Source organism: Oryctolagus cuniculus, chromosome 9 (assembly GCF_964237555.1).
Source record: "Oryctolagus cuniculus chromosome 9, mOryCun1.1, whole genome shotgun sequence".
Lineage (NCBI taxonomy): Eukaryota > Metazoa > Chordata > Mammalia > Lagomorpha > Leporidae > Oryctolagus > Oryctolagus cuniculus.
In genome coordinates, this window is record NC_091440.1 from 85704701 (window position 1) to 85727032 (window position 22332).

The 22332-nt window shown below is 46.0% G+C and overlaps 1 protein-coding gene across 6 annotated transcripts in view; it reads right to left on the reverse strand.

Annotated features, from left to right (window-relative positions):
- The window catches only part of MTUS2 (microtubule associated scaffold protein 2), a 663674-nt gene that overhangs the window by 636193 nt on the left and 5149 nt on the right, over positions 1–22332 (reverse strand). For 5 of the 6 annotated variants that reach the window (XM_051834132.2, XM_051834128.2, XM_051834131.2 and 2 more), the window contains exon 2: positions 6457–6529. The gene's annotated coding sequence lies outside the window, so the exon portion shown is untranslated. Of the gene's footprint in view, positions 1–6456; positions 7163–22332 lie in introns of those variants that run through there. The other variant, XM_070049064.1, reaches the window with a different exon arrangement.

Sequence of the window (22332 nt, forward strand, 5' to 3'; positions counted from 1 at the left end):
CCGGGGTTTCCGATCCAATTCTTCCGTGCATTTTAGTTATTACAGAGAATTGCTATTGCTTTAAATGAAGCTCTGAAGACAGAGCTGCCCTGGATCGGGAGACCTCAGAACTTGGTTTAGATTTCCCCACGGCCTCTCACGTGGCTTCCATATCGAAGCTCATGGGCTCGTTAACAAACTAGTTCAGACTGGTGCAGTTATGTAAATGCTTAGATATGCTCCGTAATGCAGAGCAGAACACAGGCAGCTCCAGTCCCTTCCAGGACCCTGTTGAATATCTCTGAGTGCGAGGGAGGAGGGGGGTGGGAAATCACATTGATGTTTGAAAACAAAGTAGGAAGTTGGCAAGCCCAGAAACGGCAGCTTGGTGAGGGAGGCTTTCACACGTGGGGCCAGGCAGCACGCACCCTGCGGCAGTCACAGGTGAGGAAAGGCAGCATGTACCCGTGCCAGGCACCGTGGGGAAAGGCAGTGTGCACCTGTGCCAGGCACTGCCACGTGACCAGGCACCCTCCCTGGCTTTCTCATTGAGACCCCACTGAGTGACAGCCAGGTACCATGCCACCTTACAGGAAGGCAAACTGGCAGGTAGGTGAGGTCACACACTGCAAAATGCCAGGACCCAGACAAGACCCAAAGTGTCACCACACTCTGCACCGTCCCTCTGCGTGGCCTTCCCATGACCCCTGCACCATTCCATCCTGAGCTGCAAAGACAGCTGTGGTCTGTGGAAGAAATGCCAAGAAGAACCATACTCATCAGGGACCTCCAGGACAGCGCCAGGTGTCCTGTTATCGAAGGTGCATGCTGTGAATAAGGACGTTTCTCCCTCCTGCTTCTGACAGGAGGCGCTTCCCTGACTTCTCAGGATGTCTGTGCAATGCTGCAAGGGTCAGGGAAAGACCACGTAAATCTTCCCGGTTTGCTTTCACTGAGATGAGGGCAAAAGAAGTGGACACAGCAGTGACTAGACAGAGAGAGACCCTGTCCTCTTGGGATGTCTGCATTCTAGAGTTCTACAGGGCAAGGAGAGAAAATGCCACAGACCTGACCCCCACTCCCCATGTGCCACACGTGGGGTCTGCAACTGCTTCTGCAAAGGTTGTTCTCTCATCCGGGCACCTCAGAGGCATATCCCTGCGTCCACAGCCGAGCATTAAACACACACAGCGGTTTAACCATCAGGAGGCTAAGCACAATGAACAACTATGTCAATATGATCAAGAATTGAACACAAAATCCTTTCCCTGCAAAAGCGGATATTAAAAAGCCATTTGTAAAATCGTTTAATTCATTCCCCTACCATTAGACAGAACCACACTAAGCCTCCCAAAGGAGGACTACAAATGCATCTCTAGCTGATCTCCCCGTGCCAGAGCCCAAGATCCTGCCCCAGGAAATCACTGCCAAGACGCTGAGACCACTCAGGTCTGCAGCCTTGTAAATGGAGGCAGGGGCTTCCATGGTGCCCTCAAACATGCCAGCTGAAGCCAGCACTCGGAAAACACGTGACTAAAAACTCTCCCATGTCCCACTCTTCTCTGATCTCAGCGATGATTTCAAAGACAATGACCACCTTTGGCCTGAGTACAGGAACTTCGGGAGGGGTTCCCGTTGCAAGTCACCATGAACTGGAACACTTCGAACAGCACGCAGGTCCCTGCTCTCTGCTTCTCCCTGCACTTGGGAAGTCATGCTGTTTGCCTCCTGGCATGCTTACCCACTTCATTACCAAAGATGACACAGTGCCAGATGACCCAGGCCCCTGTGTGTGTGCCTTGATGACCTGGTTTAATAAAATCTGGCCTCCCATCAGACAGATGACCACAGATTTAATTTCTCACTACAGCGGCTGAACACCAGCCTGTTTGAGAGAGCCGAGCATGGAAAATCGCACTGTCTTATGCACCATTTGGAAACGGACAACAAAGCAGCTTATACTATTCTGTCATCTTAACAGAATTGCCCACGTGACATTTACTGAGCTACCTTCCCTCTGCCCTCAATAATCAGTCTCCTAAATTGCCAGGCTCTGGGTCCATGGGCTTAAATATTAAAGTGCGTTTGGCATTTTCTTCTCCTGTGTTTTCCATGTAAAGAAAATTCAGAGCAGGGAAAAGATTACCCTCACCTTCCCTGGAATAACAGACTCCGAACCTCTGATGCTTCTAATCTACTCTCGAGGATACCTGGAAAGCAGAACAAAAGACACACACAGCTCTGTGTTTCTTCATCTGCTCGCCATGGGAGGATATTTCAGTCCTAAATCACAGGACCCGGCATTGGCGGGGGGGGGGGGGGGTGGCCTTTACAAATCTCTAAGGTCCCTGGAAAAGAACCTGTGGCCAGCCGCCCCCCGACCCGCGCATCTCACGAGCTGTTGCACGCTGGCGTCTGGGAAGCCTGTGGCCTGGTTCAGCCAGTGCCTCTAATAAGAGAATTATCGGCTCCATCTAAAAACAGAGTTGGGGGATAACAAGGCTGATCTGAAACACACAGAATCTGAGACATGAAAATTAAAAAGAAGAAGACGACCCTGAAGAGCAGAGCTGGCCCAAGGAGACAGTGAAGCCCAGGGACGACAGGGATCCTGGCTGCAGCCCCAGCTTGAGTTCACACCGGGGAGCTGGCGAGTGAGACGGAAGGAGCACCTGCCTCGCAGTGTGCCATACGGAGCAGCTGAGCAGCATCGGAGGCCAAGACCGCACCTGACCTCGGCATCAGCGGTTGCACACCTGGGGGTCATTCCATCCCATTAAGCGCACACACAGCATGTACCCAACCTACAAGCCTCGGGCAGAGGATCACTCACTGACCGCCCTGCACAAAATGCTCTCCATGATGTCTAAATCTCTTCTGTTGCAGAATCTGCCCATCTTCACGTGACCACCATAAAGGATTTCTTCTTAATGACCAGGATTGGGCTGGCACTGTGGCATAGTAGGTTAAGCCTCTGCCTGCGGGGCCAGCATCCCATATGGGCGCCGCTTCCTGTCCTGGCTGCTCCTCTTTTGATCCAGCTCTCTGCTCCTTAGCCTGGGAAGCCTGGGAAGACAGTGGAAGATGGCCCAAGTCCTTGGGCCCCTGCACACACATGGGAGATCCAGAAGAAGCTCCTGGCTCCTGGCTTTGGATCGGCCCAGCTCTGGCCATTGTGGCAATTTGGGGAGTAAATCAGCAGATGGAAGACCTCTCTCTCTCTGTAATTCTGCCTCTCAAATAAATAAATAAATCTTAAAAAAAAAAAAAAAAACAGGATTGGAGCCGGCATTGTGTTGTGGTGCAGTGGGATAAGCCATCACCTGGGATATGGGTTAGAGTCCTGGATGCTGTGCTTCCAATCCAGCTTCCAGCTAAGTGCCTAGGGAGGCAATGGATGGGCTGTCCATGTACTTGGGTCCCAGCCATCCATGTGTAAGAGCTCCTGGCTCCCAGAGTCCACCTAGCCCAACCCCAGCTATTGCAGCCATTTGGAGAGTGAACCAATAGGTGAAAGATACCTCTCTCTCTCTCTCTCTCTCTCTCTCTCTCTCTCTCTCTGTTGCTCTACCTTTCAAATAAATAAATCTTAAAAAAAAAGACTAACCAGGCCAATTATTTGTCGCATATAATGATGAATTATCTCAATCTAAAAACTACGATGATTAATGATGGTGAGAACACATGATCATCATCATCAAACCTTTCATCCCGTTTCATTTTCACATTCATTAAGTTGGTGTTTTCACAAATATTCCCTCAGTGTTTTCCAAGAACAAATCTCATTCTCCCTACTGAAAGGTAGGAAAAAATAGAAGACAAAATTATTAGCTCAATATCACAGGTGCTAAACATCAGAGATAAAACATCTTCATTTGCTCACCCTTCGGTATTCTCCAAAGACACAGGGGAAAAAATAGAATATTCATAAAGTAAGACAGAGAGTTAAGCAAATATCCAGGGGGAAACTGAGTAATAAAAAATTCTTTATCCTATTTCTCCTTTTCCTTTTGCCCCTATACTTATTTTAAAAAAATAAATAAACACAAACCCTACAAAATACTTCCTTCAAACATAGAGCATTCCTGTGTTGGGGTATTTAGGGGAAAGGGGAGGTTTAAGGTGCAAATAACATCAGGTTTTCAGCCTAAATCTCATAAATGTTTGCCTTAATTGATCATGTGTCTGTGCATCCAGAATTCAGGGTATCAAATTCCCCACCACAGACGTGAAAAAGAAAGAAGGAGAGAGAGACAGAGACCAAGGGAGACAGACAGAGAAATTACAGGACGTGAGATAGAGTAGAAGAAATAAACGCCAGTGTCTGCTGGAAGTACAGCTGTTCTCTGAGGCCCCTGGGGTCATTCACAAGGTGCAGTGCTGTCCCTCAGGGAATAAAGCCAGCCGCATAAACAACACAAGAAAACCACCTCTGTGTTCCACAAAACAAGGAGGCCCCTTGAATCTCCCCCTGACCAGTTCTGTCCTCAGCACCCAAGGAAGCGAACGCTTTCTCTCAGGCCACAGATTTTATGTCTATGGCCAGGCTGCTTGGCCAGGTGCCATGCCTTTGCTACCTCTGAGTCCTCACCACCAGGACAGCTGCTGCCGACTCCCCTACAGCCCCCATATCCGGAGCATCCTGCAGCGCCAGCCACCGCCACCTCCACCCAAAAGCCCGGCCACCATCACCATCACCTTCACTTGTTTACACTTTGCAAGTTCTGCCCCTGTATCTGTTGGTTGTGTCTCAGTCACTTTCCAATCAGCCACTGGCAACCCAGTACCTGACCCCACAGGACTGTTCACCCCCTTCCCCTGTATTTGCCAACCAAGATCTACATTAATTACAAAAATCTGTACACAGTCAACATTCTGAAAGCAGCTCCCTTTAACTGGAGGAAAAAAAAAACCTTCAAGTTTAAGCCATCTTTGAGAATAAGAGCATCACATAGACGGTGATCCATGGAAAAAAAGCTTACCACAGCCGACAGTAGGGGGACCTGAGAGTACATAATGTCTATCACTAAAGGGCAAGAGCTCAGCCATACATCTGGTTGTGGAGCCAGAGCTGAGGCACAGCGGGTAAAGCTGCCGCCTGTGACACAGGCATCCCATACAGGCACCGGTTCATGTCCTGGCTGCTCCACTTCTAATCCAGCTCCCTGCTAATGGCCTGGGAAAGCAGTGGAAGATGCCCCAGGTATTTGGGCCCCTGCTCTCATGCGGGAGACCCAGATGAAGCTACCAATTCCTGGTCTGGGCTTGGCCCAGCCCTGATCAGTACAGCCATTTGGGGAGTAAACCAGTGGAGGGAAGATCAATAGATAGATTGATCAACCTCTCCCTCTCTCCACCCCGTAACTCTTTCACATAAATAAATCTTTTAAAAAAAAAAAACAACATAGTTTAGGTTTTTCTTTCCTGGTTTTACACCTAGAAATCTCAAGCTACCCCCTTCATGATCCAAATCTGTAGAAGCTACTTTAGGGGTTCTTTCAGGTCACTCAAGTTTCCAATCAAAGCCATCTTGCCAACTCTTGCTTTACTCCCTCTCCCCCTGTCACCAGAATTTAACAAAAAACCCTCCCTCCCTTAGAGGCTGTCAGGGGTTGAATCCCCGCAGTGCAGAGCCAGCCTGCTGGTTGTTCAGGTTGTACACTGCACAAGGGCACCAACTGCGTCACATGCACAGTGACGAGTCTGCAAGTTGCCCATGTTCTCATTGTAACTCTGATCCCTGCAAGATGGGCAAGCTGACTACCGGCATTACAACTTTCCAACAATAAAGTGTCTTGTTCGAAAAATCAGGACAGCCCAACACTTGTCCATCAGATAGAAGGAAAACATGTTGTGGAAGGGGCACTTTTGTCTAATTTGCCCAGAGGGCCATGTGGGCCAGCAGCGGCTCTCAGAAAGTGCGTCTCTCCAGTGCTGTAAACTTGCTGTGGCCCTGGCTGTTTGCTAAAGCTTCGGTTCTTAGCTTCATGGACTCAGACCTGCATCGACTTCTCCCTGGTCTTTTCCTGGTCCTTTGTGCATTCCCCTGCTCAGAACAAGCCCACCAACACTACTGCATCCTCTCGTCCCCTTTCTGTCCACAGATATTACTAAACCCGTGTCAACAATGACACATAACCTTTTGTTGCAGTAGAAGATTAATTACTGCTAAGAAAGAACTGTGTGTTATAGACAGACTCCACAGATGTAAGAGCATTAGCAAAACATGTGCATATACTCGAGTCTCACATCACATTTGAATATGTTCTTCACATGTTAACAAAAGCAGGACTGTACAAAGCTTTTATAGGAGATTTCATCCGCACTGATTGTTTCATTAATGATCATTTATAAAAGAAAAAAAACTACACCCAGCTATTTATTTCGAGCAACAAGAAAGTGTTAAACATTTAAGAGGCAATTGCAGATCCAACCTAAATGAAATAATAAATCAAGTAACAATCCGCATGAACTTACCGTGACCCCCTGAAAACAAGTTTTATGGCCATTGGTGACAAAGAGCCCTGGTCGACAATCCAGCTGTGGAAACCTGAAAAAGAAAAAAGTAGAAGACGGAAAATGGTAAGGAAAGCATAAACAATTAATTCATCACCATACTTCTCATTGAAAAATTACAACAGCTTAGAAGTCCTTCAACCTGTACAGTACTGGTAGCACAAATAAACTCTTCCTAATTGGAGCTGTTTTATAAACTCCCCATTTATGCCTTGGCTGAGCCCAGATCTTAGAGATACTTAATCTTATTTTCAGGTTAATCCTCAAAGGATGAAATGACTTCAATTTCTTTCTATCTAACCCTATAGTGGTTAATGACCGGAAAGCAGATTCTGAAATACAGCAGACACACGAAGCTTCTTAAGGAGTTCAGACACAGCCTCTGGCAGGGGCAGGAGGGCTCTGATACACAAATCACTGTGTCTGCTTCAGAGATCTTCGTTTTCTTTAACTGAGCCAAATTTAGACTCTCTCATGCTTCTTATTTCCTATTTCAGAAGAAATCAGAAGCCACAGCGACTGTGAGTCCTACAGTCTAATATAAGTCATTAAGAAAACTCTGCTTCAAAAAACATCAGCAAAAGCTATTTTCTTCCTAAACTGCCAACATGAAGATTGACTGTTAGGTGGTAGAAAAGACACGAATTTTAATCCCAAATGCTACCTGCTATTATGAGACTGACTCATATCAAATTGCTGAATTTCAACCAGATTTTACCTACAAGATGGCAATTTCAAAAGTTTTCCAAACAAGAAATTAGGCAAGACTGGAAAACCCAATAATTGTGAAACAAATGAATTTTCAGAAAAAACTATTTATTCTCAAATACACATCATTTCCTGAGTAGCTTCAATGGTCTGGGCAATAATATCAACTACTTCCACTCCAACTTATCATCAGCAGTAACTAAAAGACAAATTATCTCTAACATTTGGAAGGGCCGACACATACCTTCTCAATTTTCTTTTTAATTTTAACTGGATTTGTCAATTTTATTTTTTAATTTTATTTATTTCTAAGGACAGAGATCAAGCTCCCATCTGCTGGTTCACTCCTGAAATGCCTGCAACATCCAAGAACTGGAAGCCAGGAACCAGAAACTCAATCCAGATCTCCATGCGGGTGGCTGGGACCCAACTACATGATCCATCACCTGTGGCCTCCCTGGACAATGTAGGATGCAGGTCCCAACTGGTGCTGTGGCTGCTGTGCCACACGCATACCCCTGACTGCGAACCTAACCCCCTCAGCTTCCCCATGTAGAGCACATGTCTTTGTAAAAGCACAAATGCCACAGAAAGCCAAGACAAAGACAAGAGAGCAAAAGGGAAGGATCAGAATGCTGGTCTCTAAGAAGGCAGGGGAAATCAAAAGCAGAGCAGAACAAGGAAGGGGCAAGTTGCAGGGACGTGGGGGAATGCAGGATCGAGACGCACAGGAGCCCTCGTGAGTTGGGAAGGCAGCATTCACACTAAGGAAAGGAAGCAAGTCAGAGCTGCACGACAGATGCAACCACGGGAACGGTTACTTCTAAGAACACAAGGGCGCGTCACAGAGTTCATGGAAGAGGTGTGCGTTTAGACACCAATTAGGATGCCGACGCCCCACAGAGCAGCGTCTGGGTTGGAGTCCTGGCCCCAGCTTCCTGCCAGGACACACTGGAAGGCAGCAGTGATAGCTCAGTTAGTTGGCTTCCTGCCAGCCACGTGGGAACCTGGGGTGGGATCCCAGCTCCTGGATCCAGCCCCAGCCCATTCCCAGCTGTTGTGGGCATTTGGGGAGTGAACCAGCTGGTGGCAACACTCTCTTTTTCTGTCTTTCTCTTCCTCTATCTCTCTCAAATAAATATGGTTTCAAGTTCAGGGAAAGACAGAATTAAAAGGAGGAAGTTTATTTTGGTCAAAAATGATTTGAAAACTGTGCAGTTTTTTAACAATGTGCATTTTTTATAAACGTCTTAGAGACTCCTCACACACACGGATTTCAAAACTTTTCTACATCAAATAAATTTATCTTTTGATTCCATTTTCCACGAACTTTTTGAAGTTCCCTCATATATTTAACAACCCATCTGTCTTACAACCTACCCCTAGCCCCACCCCTGCCATGAACACCACCCTAGAACAAACAGCACGATTACCCTACCACTACCATGCAATCTGAGGTATACACCGACTACTGAAACTAAAGACCAACAGGATACATGTCACGTGAGTACCCTGGATGCAGAAAATTTACATGTTCGCAAAATGTGTTTTCTTGTGAGAGAAGTAGGAAAGGGTTTAAATTATTTTCCCTCCCACTAGGAGACCCATTAAACCAGCAGCCTACCATAAAGTGCTTTGTTTTTTGCATGAAAGAGCAGCCGGTTGCAAAATAAACTTTGCTGATGTTGTTTTAGTGCCATTCAGCTGTTCTTTATTCCTGACTTTTTAAAATTACTTGTGCAAGGAGAAGATATGGGAGCAAATCACCCTTGTGACTAAATGGAGTGGTGACAAACTCCACGAAGAGAAAGGTAAGCAGAGTAAACCCGACATCCAAAGGCACTCTGCATGTTCCAGCAGTGACTCGTGAGGGGGCTTCAAAATGTTCGAGGAAAATGGAACTAAAAGTAAGTTTTGGTGCAAAAAAAAAAAAATCTGAAATTCATACCTATGTGGGTCTTCAAATGGTTTACATAAAACATGTACTAGGAAAAAACTAGGTATATGTAAATATTCTTTTGCACCAAAGTCAACTTACTTTTCGATTCCATTTCCCAGTTTGAAACAGACTCATATTTTGTTCTAGTATCGTGTCAAAGGCAAATGCATCAGTTCAGATGGCAACCCCTGAAGAGCAGCACTGACAGTAACAGGAAAAGAAAACCACCATCAGCAGAGTGCTGAGAGCCACTGCTTATAAAGCTGCCGCAAATGTAACAGACTCGGGTTAGTAGACCAGTTGGAATCACACTACCCATTGTGAAAGAAAGGTAGAAAGTGGCATTACGTTAATACAGATGCAAAGTAAGAATATAAGCAAAGTTGAGGAGTACTCTAGCTAAAGTATGTGAAGACTGGATATATACAAGGTGCTTCACATAAGTGCGCAGAAAAATGGAAAAGGTAAGTATTTTGGTGCAAAAGAAAAAAATCTTTGAAACACACACAGTTTTTTCATTACACAAATTTTCCCTGAGTTCTTTGACCATGCCTCATCCATGTGTGGATGCTGTCAGGAGGCCACACCAGAAGAGCCAGGGGTTCCCCAAGAACCCAGTGCTTGGCCTCATCCAGAGAAGCCTTCAGCCTGCAGGAACGCTCCTGCATCTAGAGTAGGCTCCACAGAGCACAGCAAGAGGCAGGGGCAGCCCAGGGAGCTCTCTGAACAGGCTGAGTGAACCCTGCATGCTGGACTGACAGCAGAAACACCAGTCTTTCAGACATGCATTCACGTCCCTGCTCCGGGCCATCCCAACGACTAAGCAAGTTTCAGAGCAGTGCTGCTGCACGCCCCCTGCCTCTGCTTTTGCTCCTTTCTCCTCCTCCAATGTCTCTTCCTTCATTTACCTCCTCTTCCAAAAGACAGCTCCAGCCTCAGCTTCTGAGGAAGCCCCTCCTGACCACCACCAGCCCTCACCCGGGTGGAACAGAGTCCTTACATCACTGGGTCCTACAATAACTAGAACACTAAAATAACACTGCACAGACAGTCCTGAACTCACAATGGAGTTATACCCTGAGAAACCCACGGTGAGTGGAAAATATTGAAAGTCAAAAATGCATTTCCTGCACCTAGCCTAGCAAACATCATGTATGTCACACTTTAGAAATACACTGTATGATTTCGGAAAACATGTAGTAAAGGTTTTTTTTTTTTTTTTTTTTTTTTTGACAGGCAGAGTGGACAGTGAGAGAGAGAGACAGAGAGAAAGGTCTTCCTTTTGCTGTTGGTTCACCCTCCAATGGCCACCACGGTCGGTGTACTGTGCTGATCCGAAGGCAGGAGCCAGGTGCTTCTCCTTGTCTCCCATGGGGTGCAGGGCCCAAGCACTTGGGCCATCCTCCACTGCACTCCCTGGCCACAGCAGAGAGCTGGCCTGGAAGAGGGGCAACCGGGAAAGAATCTGGCGCCCCGACCGGGACTAGAACCCGGTGTGCCGGCGCCGCAAGGCGGAGGATTAGCCTAGTGAACCACGGCGCTGGCCAGTAAAGGTTTTAAGAATAGTTAAATGTAGTGCCAGAGCCAAAGCTGGAATCTGAATCTAGATCCAGCTCAAAATCAGTACACTGTGCTGAGTGTCTGGTGGGAGTTGTATAGAAATCATGCTAAACTGTCAATACAGTAGCCACCTGCCACACGCAGCTACGAAGCACTTGAAATGCAACTTGTCTGAGCTGTGTTCTAAGATATACGACTTTGAAGATTCAGCAGGGAAAGAACGATGTGAAACATTTCCACATGGTAAAATGATCTATTAGGTTGAATAACAGAGATGAATTCCATCTGTTTCTTTTTGACTACTAGAACATTTTAAATTGCATATGTAACTCCCTTTACACTTCTATTCAACAGGAGTTCTTTATAAAGCATAGCCTCTCTCTTCCTTATTTATACACCTGTTGACACGATGCTGCGCATAGCTGAGCCTTTCCTAGTGAGAGAGACGGCAGCAAAGGCTGCACTGCAGTGGTGCTCTGTATGGCCCTGCTGCACACTCAGAGTTTGTCCCTACATTAAAAGGCACACAGAGGGGCTGGCGCTGTGGCATAGCGAGTAAGGCCACTGCCTGCAGTGCCGACATCCCATATGGACACGATTTGAGTCCTGGTTGCTCCACTTCTGATCCAGCTCTCTGCTATGGCCTGGGAAAGCAGTAGAAAACGGTCCAAGTGCTTGGGACCCTGCACCTGTGTGGAAGACCAGAAGAAGCTCCTGGCTCCTGGCTTTGGATCAGCTCAGCTCTGGCCATTGCTGCCATTTGGGAAGTGAACCAGTGGACAGAAGATCTCTCTCTCTCTCTCTTCTCTCTTCTCTCTGCCTCTGCCCCTCTGTAACTCTGCCTTTCAAATAAATAAATAAATCTTTAAAAAAAAAAAAAAAGCACACAGAATGTTGCCCTTAGAACTCCTTGAACTCATGGATTCCTCTACTATAGCTGGCGGCATCCCACATGTAATCCTCAGGTTTCTGCCTTCTGATTCACAGATTTCCCTGGACTTTGAGGTAGCAAGAAGCAGAGCAGAACCAAGGGGACACGGAACATTTAACAGGGATCTAGAACCTCCGTGCTATGGTTTGGGTGGGGCTTGTTCCTCGAGGGGCATATGCTGGAGGCATGTTTCTCAGGATGGTGTTGCTGGGTAGGGGACCTTTACAAGGTGAGGCCTAGTGGCAGGTGGCTACATGATGCAGGGCTCTCCCCTTGCAAGAGATTACGGTAGTGCTCCTGGGATCCTGGTTACTCCTGCCAGTGTGAACTGATGTAGAAGAGCAAGCCTGACTCGCAGCTGCTCTCTGGCTTCCTGTCTCACTGGGTGATCATCCCACACATTTTCCCACTATTGCGATGGTAACCACCATGACTCAGTGGCTGATCTTGGGAGTTTCTGTCTCCAAAACTGTGAGCTAAAGAAACCTCTTTTCTGGGTTGACATTGTGGCATAGTGCTTAAAACCATGCTGTTTGTGTGGTGGCTACTTCACTTATGACCCATCTCCCTGCTAAAGGGAAAAGCAGCAGAAGATGCTTAAGTGCTTGGGCCGCTGTCACCCATGTGAAAGACCCAGATGAAGCTCTTGGCTTTGACCTGGCCCAGCCATGAGCATCGCAGAATGAATCAGCAGATGGAAGAGAACTCTTTCTCTCTCCCCAACCCTTCTCTCTGTAACTCTGAATTTCAAAGTAAATAAATAGGGGCCGGCACTGTAGTGTAGTGGGTAGGACCCCCAACTGCAGTGTCAGCATCCCATGTGGGTGCCAGTTTGAGTACTGCCTGCTCCACTTTCAATCCAGCTCTCTGCTGTGGCCTGGGAAAGCAGTAGAAGATGGCCCAAGTCCTTGGGCCTCTGCACCCAAATGCAAGACCTGGAAGAGGTTCCTGGCTTCAGATGGGCCCAGCTCTGGCCATTGCAGCCATTTGGGGAGTGAACCAGCAGATGGAAGACCTCTCTCTGTCTCTCCCTCTCATTGTCCATAACTCTACCTCTCAAGTAAATAAATAAAGCCTTTTTAAAAAAAATAATAATAAAGTACCCAGCCTCAGGTATTTTCTTATAGCAACAGAAAACTGATACACTCAAGACAAATACTATTTTAAATAACAATTATATTGATATGTAAATCACATAAAAATTCACAATTTTAATGAGTACAGTAGTTTTTAGTATATTCACAAAGTTGTGCAATCATTGCCACTATCCAATTCCAGAAGTCTCTATGCATTTGTCTATTCTGAATATTTCACACAAGTGGATTCCTAAATTAGGTGGTCTTCTGTGTCTGGCTTCTTTAACCAAACAAAATGCTTCCAAAACTCAGCCATTTTGCTAAGTGAATTAGTACTTTAATATTTTATGGCTGACTAGTATCCTATTATGTGAATATGCCACATTCTATGTATATGTACATTCTATGTATCCATGAATCAGCTAAAGAAAGTTCTTTTCTGTGATGGCATTGCGGCATAGTGGTTAGCATGAATCAGCCATCAGCTGAACATTTGGATTATTTCCAACCTGGGGCTGTTCTGTACACATTTGTGCACAAGTCTTTATGCGGATATAAGTTTTCAGTTCTCTTGGGTATATATTTAATACTAAGATTTGAACATGATTTGGCTTTCAAACTCATGCAGGAATTTAAACTCCAAAGTCCTAAGCTAACGGTACTTACAGTGTGGGAACTTACTCCATTGGTGCTGTCTGGGAAGTACAAGTCCTCAAGTCTTTGGGAGCACATACTAGGAAGGGAATTCTCATGAGAGAGTTGGTAATAGAAGCCTGAGTTGGACCCAGCCACTCCCCTTGCATCCTGGATCATCCAGCACGAGACCCTCCCTCCACATGCACTCTGCCATTGCAGTCCTCATCAGAAGCCAAAACATATGTGGCTGCTCAGTCTTAGACGTGAACCTCAGAAACTGTGAGCTAAAGCTAAAAGCTTTTCCCTTTATAGAGTTATTTTTCTCAGGTGCTTCACTGTGGTAACAAAAATTGCCTAATAACTTGGGAATGGAGTTTCTGGGACTTACGTGAACTCTATTTCTATAATTTAAGTGTAATTTGAATAAGTCCCAGTTCCCAAAGCAGCTGCACCATTTCACAATCCCAACAGCAACGCATCAAGGCCCCAAGTCTCTACATCTTCACCAACACTTGTTATCTTTCTTTTAGCCTTAGTGGGTGTGGAGTTCTGTCACACAGTGGTTTTGACTAATATTAACCACATTTGTGACGAATGCTATCACCTTTCCACATGCTTATTGGTCATTTGTGTATCTTCTTAGAAAATTCCAACTTAATGGGGCTGGTGCTGTGGTGCAGCGGGTTAAAGACCGAGCCTGCAGCACCAACATCCCATGTGGGTGCCGGTTCAAGTCCCAGCTGCTCAACTTATTTTTTTTAAGATTTATTTATTTGAGAGGTAGAGTTACAGACAGTGAGAGGGAAATACAGAAAGAAAGGTCTTCGTCCATTGGTTCACTCTGCAGGTAGCCACAACGGCTGGAGCTGCGCTGATCCAAAGCCAGGAGCCAGGAGCTTCCTCCTGGTCTCCCATGTGGGTGCAGGGGCCCAAGGACTTGGACCAACTTCTACTGCTTTCTCAGGCCACAGCAGAGAGCTGGATGGGAAGAGGATCAGCCAGGACTAGAACCGGTGCCCATATGGGATGATGGCACCGCAGGCAGAGGATTAACCCACTGTGCCACGGTGCTGGCCCCAGCTGCTCTACTTCTGATCCAGCTCTCTGCTATGGCCTGGGAAAGCCGGGGATGACAATCCAAGTGCTTGGGACCCTGCACCCATGTGGGAGACCCGGAAGAAGCTCCTGGTTCCTGGCTTCAGATCAGCTGAGCTCCAGCTGTTGTAGCCATTTGGAGAGTGAACCAGCAGATGGAAGCCCTCTCTCTCTCTCTCTGGCTCTACTTCTCTCTGTAACTCTTTCAAATAAATAACATAAATCTTAAAAAAAAAAAAAAAAGAAAAGAAAAGAAAAATCCAACTCAAATCCTTTGCCCTATTTTTAATTGGGTCATTTTTCTTCAAGAAATACTTGAGATGTCACCATTCTCTTTTCATTCTAGGTACAAATCTTCAAGGCTACGAACTCAGGAAGTCTCTCATTTCTTTCAATTTCCATTTTGTAGCTGTCACCGTACAGATGCTGAGTGCCTTCTGCTCAGTTTACTTCCCAGTATTATGGTGTACAAGAGTGACAAGAGGAGGTCTCTGGTCTTGTTCTTTATCATGAGAGGAAAACAGTCTTCCATTTAAGCATGATGCTAACTGCAGGCTTTCCATAGATGTCCTTCATCAGATCAAGGAAGCTTCATCCTTTTCCTGGTTTTGTGTTTTTTTCATTTTACCATAAAACACTGCTGCAGTTGTCAAGTGCTTTTTCCATGTCTATTGAGAGGATTGCGTGGTTTTTGTACTGTATTCCATTAATATGATGTATGGAGTGCCTTGCATGGGTTAAATCAATCTCATATTCCTCAGATAAACCCCAAGGCAGTAAAGATGCTCCTTGGCTTGCAGTGGGCTGTGTGCCTATAATGTACCATATATTGAAAATTTTGTTAAGTTAAAAATGCACTTCAGGGTCAGTGTTATGACATAGTGGGTTGAGCCATCACCTGTGATACCAACTTCCCATATGGCCACCGGTTCATGTCCCACCTGCTCCACTTCTGGAGCCAGCTCCCTCTGATGTGCATGAGAAAGCAGTAGAAAATGGTCCAGGTTCTTGGGCTCCTGCCACCCACTTGGGAGAACCAGAAGAAGTTCCTGGCTCCATTGTGGCCATTTGTAGAGTGAACCAGCAGATAGGTGATCTCTCTCTTCCTCCTCCTCTCTCACTCTGTAACTCTGCTTTTCAAAGATAGATAAAATCTTTTTTTAAAAAAAATAACAATACACCAAGTAAACTGACCATCATATATCATTTGGCTTTATTTTTTTAAGATTTATTTATTTATTTAAAATCAGAGCTGCACAAAGAGAAGGAGAGGCAGAGAGAGAGAGAGAGGTCTTCCAACCGTTGGCTCACTCCCCAAATGGCAGCAACAGCTGGAGCTGCGCTGATCTGAAGCCAGGAGCCAGAAGCTTCTTCCAGGTCTCCCATGTGGGTGCAGGGGCCCAAGGACTTGGGCCATCTTCCACTGCTTTCTCAGGCCATAGCAGAGAGCTCGATCAGAAGTGGAGCAGTTGGGTCTCGAACCGGTGCCCATATGGGATGCTGGCGCTTCAGGCCAGGGCGTTAACCCACTGCGCCACAGCGCCGGCCCCAGATGGAGCATTCTTTAGATATCTGTTACTTCTATTTGTACTAATATTTATAGAGGTGTTCAAGCCTTCTATTTCCTTGCTGATATTCTGCCTAGCTTCAATCCATTACTGAAGGTAGAGTACTGAAATCTCCAACTATTATTGTTGAATTTTCTATTTCTCCCTCAATTACCAGGTTTTGCTCCATGTGTTTTGGATATCCATTGTTAAGTGCACAAATGTTTATAGATGACTTCCTAACTGATCCCTTTAACAACACACAATGACCTTTGTCTAAACGTTCACTTAAAAATTTACTTTGCCTGATACCAATATAGCCACAACAGCTCTCTTTGTTAGTGTTTGCATGGTACACCTTATTCTATTCTTTTACTTTCAAAGTACTTCAGCCCCTAAATATAAAGCAAGACTGTTGTAAAAAGAAGATGGTTGATGGCCGGTGCCATGGCTCACTTGGCTAGTCCTCCACTTACGGTGCTGGCACCCCGGGCGCCAGATTCTGTCCCAGTTGCTCCTCTTCCAGTCCAGCTTTCTGCTGTGGCCCAGGAAGGCAGTGGAGAATGGTCCAAGTGCTTGGGCCCTGCACCCATATGGGAAACCAGGAGGAAGCACTTGGCTCCTGGCTTAGGATCAGCATAGCTCCGACCAGAGCGGCCATTTTGGGGGTGAACCAACGGAAGGAAGACCTTTCTCTCTGTCTCTCTCTCTCTAACTCTGTCAAAAAAAAAAAAAAAAAAAAAAGCAGATGGTTGGATAGTGTTTGTTTAATTCATTCTGGCAATCTTTGCCTTTTGAACAGTGTTTAGTCTATTTACACTTAATATAATTACTGGTACATACTGCTTTTTTTCTGTCTTACATCTTTTTGTTCATATATTCCACCATTACTGCCTTCTTTTGTGTTAAATAGTATTTTTCATTATCCCATCTTAATTCCCTTGTTGCTTCTCTTGATATATATATATTTTTAGTTATTTTCTCAGAGGGTCTTCTCCTTTATATTTATTGTTTAATTACTTTCGCTGGTATTGTTTACTTCTTCCTGTGGATTTGAGTTACTGGCTGGTGTCCTTCTGTTACAACTTGAAAGGAACTTCAACAGTTCCTGAAGGGTAGGTCTGATTCTCGTGGTTTTCTGAGACATCTCACCTTTTTGAATTTTTTTTAAAGATGGTTTTGCTGGACACCAGATTCCTGACTGCTGGTCTTTGCTTGGTCACTCTGAACATATTATCTCACTACCTTCTGGACTCCATGGTTTCTGAGAAGTCAGCTGTTAATCTTATTGAAGATAACTTCATAAAACGGTTTTCTTCTCCTTTGCTGCTTTCTCTTTTTGTTTTGGCTTCTGACAGCTTGTGGCTGGGTGTGGGCTCTCTGTTTATACTATTTTGAGTGCACTCAGTGTCTTAAGTGTGTAATGTTGTAAAACTGGGGGAATTTCTAACCATTGTTTCTGTGCCCTTTCACTCTCTCTTGGAAAATGTCCACCGTGCATATGCTGGTACCCATGGTAGTCCCCACACGTCTGGGACTCTGATTCATCTTTATTCCTGTGGCTTTTTACTCCTCAGACTGTACAATTTTAACTGACCTACTTTCAAACTTGCCGATTCTCTCTTCTGCTAATTCAAATCTACTGAGCCCTTCTAGTGATGCTTTCACTACAATTATCCTACTTTTACCTCCATAATTTCTCTTCTATAATTTCCCCTCTACTGTTATTCTCATTTGGTGATACGTTATTTTCATAATTTTCTTTCATTCTTTAAGTGAGGTTTCCTTTCCCTCTTTGAACACATTTACATAGTTTATTTTTAATGTTTGTCTAATGATTCCAATATCAGGACTTTCTCAGAGATACTTCTGATTGTTTCTCTTTCCTGTGTATGATCTATATATTCCTGCGTGTGTGTGTGTGTGTGTGTTCTGTAACTGTATTGAAAACTGGATTTTTAATAATACTACAACTCTGGAAATCAGACCCACCCCCAAACATTTGTTGCTGTTGATGTGAGTCACTTTGTTATTCCAACTGTGGTTTGTATCCTGGACTAACTATGTAGTCTATTTTCTTTATTACGTACAGTTGCTGAAGTCTAGCTTCAATGGTCAGCCAACAAGACAAAGATTTATTTAAATGATTTGAACCAATATGTTTCACAGTCTTTGCTGAAGGGTTCCATTTGTATGTGTTGTCAAACTTTTTATATGATGTAACTAGTTATTTAAACTTTAGGCAAGGGGCCAACATTATGGGCTAGTGGGTAAAGCCACCCCACCACCTGCAACTCTGGCATCCCATATGGGTACCATTTCACATCCCAGCTGCCCCATTTCCAATCCAGATCCCTGCTAATGGCTTGGGAAAAGCAGCAGAAGGTGGCACAAGTTCTTATGCCCCTGCACCCATGTGGGAGACCTGGAAGAAGCTCCTGGCTCCTGGCTTCAGCCTGGCCCAGCCCTGGCCATTGTGGTCATCTGCAAAGTGAACCACTAGATGGAAGATTGATTCTCTCTCTCTCTCTCTCTCTCTCTCTCCCCTCCCCCCCACCTCTTTGTAACTCTGACTTTCAAATAAATAAACAAATCTTACAAAACAAAACAAGTTTTAAGTGAGCTGCACCTCTTGTATTCCTGCAACATAGCCCTCTATTTAACTGTCAATTTGATACGCCCACCTTCCAGGATGCACCTGCTGCAGTTCAGGACTGGGCACATGCTAAGACCCCATCCATTTGTATATCCTATTGGGGTTCTACCCTCTTCCTTATAAAACAGGTGGGAGGCAGGAGAGAGCTCTCTTTCTGCCGTGGACCCTGCTCAGAAGCACTGCTCTTGCTTTTCTCTTTTTCACTGTGGAAAGCACTCGACAGACTGCTCTCATTCATGCTCCTTCCACTGCAGACTGGTCTCACACTGACCTCTCCCGCTCTCCCGCTCTTGGGCAGACCTTCCCAATTACAGCTATCATTTTGTTTTTCTCCTCTCATTTACAGGCAATCCTCTGGCCCACCTGTGTTGGGGATTTGTGTTTTCAGCAGCCCACACCAGCACATGAATGTATATTTATTCCCTCACTGCCAAATAAACTCTGTTCCTATTTGCACACAATGCCATACTCCGTAAAGTCTGCATCAGAGGCAAGTGCCTGACCAGCCTCTGTTTTTAGTGCTGACTGCAGGCAAGGGTGATTTTTATACCACATTTACCCTTTTATCATTTTTAATGACCTAAACTGAGATACTAGTTTTTACCCACATTTATCTGCCATTGCAATATCTTGAGCTACAGCCAAAACTGCAGTCCTCCAATCCAGCAGAAAACGTTCAATGTGAAGTTTAGGGGTAGACAGCAATGAACTTACATTAGAATCACCATAAATCTGACAGAGGCAAATTAGCACAGTCCATATAAATCTACACTAGCTTCCAATTAAACCAATAAATGTGCCGGTGCCACGGCTCACTAGGCTAATCCTCCACCTGCGGCGCCGGCACCCCAGGGTTCTAGTCCCCGGTTGGGGGGCCGGATTTTGTCTCAGTTGCTCCTCTTCCAGTCTGGCTCTCTGCTGTAGCCCAGGAGTGTAGTGGAGGATGGCCCAGGTCCTTGGGCCCTGCACCCGCATGGAAGACCAGGAGGAAGCACCTGGCTCCTGGCTTCAGATCAGCGCAGCACGCCGGCCGCAACGTGCTGGCCACAGCGGCCACTTGGGGGGTGAACCAATGGAAAAAGGAAGACCTTTCTCTCTGTCTCTCTCATACTGTCTAACTCTGCCTGTCAAAAATAAATAAATAAAACAATAAATGTGAATTTCTTTAGGAGGATGCTTTAGATATTTAATTTCTGAGGATGCTTTAGATATTTAATTTCTTTGGGATAGTAAATGTGATGTTTAGCATGTTCACCATAAAAAAACACTTCCTAAGATACCATGTAACACTAATAGAAATGCATCAGGCTTAGAAATACCAACTTCAACCAAAATCATTCTACTGCATGATTCTCAAATCGACTGCCTTACAAAATAAGCTGATCATAATATAAAAATCAGAAACAGAATCTGTTTGGATTAATCCATGCCAACACTGACAACCTGAGAAGACAAGTATTTGTTTGCAGAGAAAGACCGCCTGTCTCAGGAATCTACTGTGAGTAATTCCAAACAACTTCGTACAAAGACAATTAATTCTGGATGGCTTGCCATTACTTCTCCCATACTGTCACTGGGCAGACAGTGTTCATATATTGGGTTTTCAGATACATATTTGGCACCGGCAGCCTGGTGAAGTATGGAAATTTAACTTCCCTATTAAGTGGTTCGTTATTTGCTTCTCCTGTTTTATCTCACATCTTATAATCCACAGCATTATATTCCATGCTTTATCCACTGCGCCTCTGAAATGCATTTAAAATCACTCTATCAACATTAGCCTGTTTTCTGGACAAATTTATTTGCCTTATTAGTCTTCACAGACACTAACGCACCAGGCTAGCTTTTCATTTCTGCGGGTGAGTCAGAATTCCCTGAGTCAGTATCAATCTGCCCTATTAATATCGGTTTGGCCCTAATCACACACACTGCTACCTACCTACTACGACTGTATGCCCAATGTGTGTGCACACTGCTTTGTTTCTGTATGGGAACTAAACCTATTGATGCAGTGGTCTGTGGGCACACACAGGGTGGCCAGACTAACAAAGAATATCTCCAGGGGTCACACAGCCCAGCCTCTCTGGGTCAAGGGAAGTGCACTTGCCTGAGAGATGACAATCAATCTTCTTTTAAAAAGTCTCTCTTGGGGCCAGCATGGCCATGTAGCGGGTAAAGCATATGGGTGCCAGTTTGTGTCCTGGTTGCTCCACTTCTAATCCAGCTCCCCACTAATGGCCTTGGAAAAAACAGTGGAAGATGGCCCAAGTATTTAGGCCCCTGCCACCTATGTGGGAGACTGGGATGAAGCTCCTGGCTCCTGGCTGTTGTGGCCACCTGGAGAGTAAATCAGCAGATGGAAGAGTTCTTTCTCTGTCTCTCCCTGTCTTGTGTAACTGACCTTTAAATAAATAAATAAATCTTTTAAAAAGTTTCTGGGGCCAGCGCTGTGCCATAGCAGGTAAAGCCACCACCATATGGTAAAGCTATATGGGCCCTGACTGCTCCACTTCCAGTCCAGCTCCCTGCTAATGCACCTAGGAAAGCAACGGAGGATGGCCCAAGTTCTTGGGGCCCTGCACCCACGTGGGAGTCCCCGGTGAAGCTCCTGGGTCCTTCCTCCTGGCTTCGGCCTGGCCCAGCCCTGGCCTTTGGGGCCAGTCAGAGAGTGAGTCATCAAATGAAAGATCTGTGTGGTGTGTGTGTGTGTGTGTGTGTGTGTGTGTCTCCCTCTGCCTCTCCTTCTCTCTTTCAAATAAATGTCCTTTTTTAAAAAAGAAAAGAAAAGAAACAAAAAATAAAGAAGTAAACAGCTTCCCCCTTTTCTGTCCGCTCCCATGACCTCCACGCCTCCAGCATGGCTGTAACTAAAACCCAGCAGAGAGCTCCTGGAAGCAGCTCCAGGGGCCTCCTCCTCACCTCCCCCGAGGGATCCACGCAGCCTGCTGCAGCCTGTGTGTGTGAGCGTGGTCCAAGCATCAGAGGCACGGCACCCTCTGGACACCCAGAAGTCAGCCCCTGAGCGACTCCCTCCCACGTCCCCTGGATAACCAGAGCTGCCTCTGGGCCCCGGGCTCTCCCTGGCTAAGCTCCACATCGGAAGATGGTGAAGGCTCCTGCCATTTAGACATACCCAGGAGAGCAGCGTGGTTCCCACCAGTGGCACCCCTTCTGCATCCCTCTCCGCCATGGGTCTGGATGTTCCTAGAGGGAATGGAGGCTGAAAGGAAACCTGCCCGCAGACCCCCTTCCCACAGCCAAGCCTAAAGGAGCCATTGGTGAAGGCACAGCTTCCCTCCCCACTCCTGCTGGGGTCTCCACGCCACCTAAGGCCCCCAGAGCAACACCAGCGTTGGCTGACCCAGCCTCAGGTGGCTGTGAAAGGGGGTTGGGTAGGGGCTGCGGTCCTAAGTAAACACCACTGCTGGCATGAGTGCTTGGAGCACTGGCTCCCTGTGTGCCAGCCGTGTCCTCACTGAAGGGCCTGCACACTCTGCTCCCTGGTGAACCACACCCACGGGCCTCACGCTACAGGCTCGGCAGCACCGTTCAGTGGGCCCTTCCTGACCACCCTACTTGAAACACCAATTCCTGGCCCTTCTCCCCATCTCTGTTTTACTTTCCTTCCTAGTACTAACCCACCTGGCCTCTTGTAACAGATCCTAACAGGACACTATTTTGAGAATAAA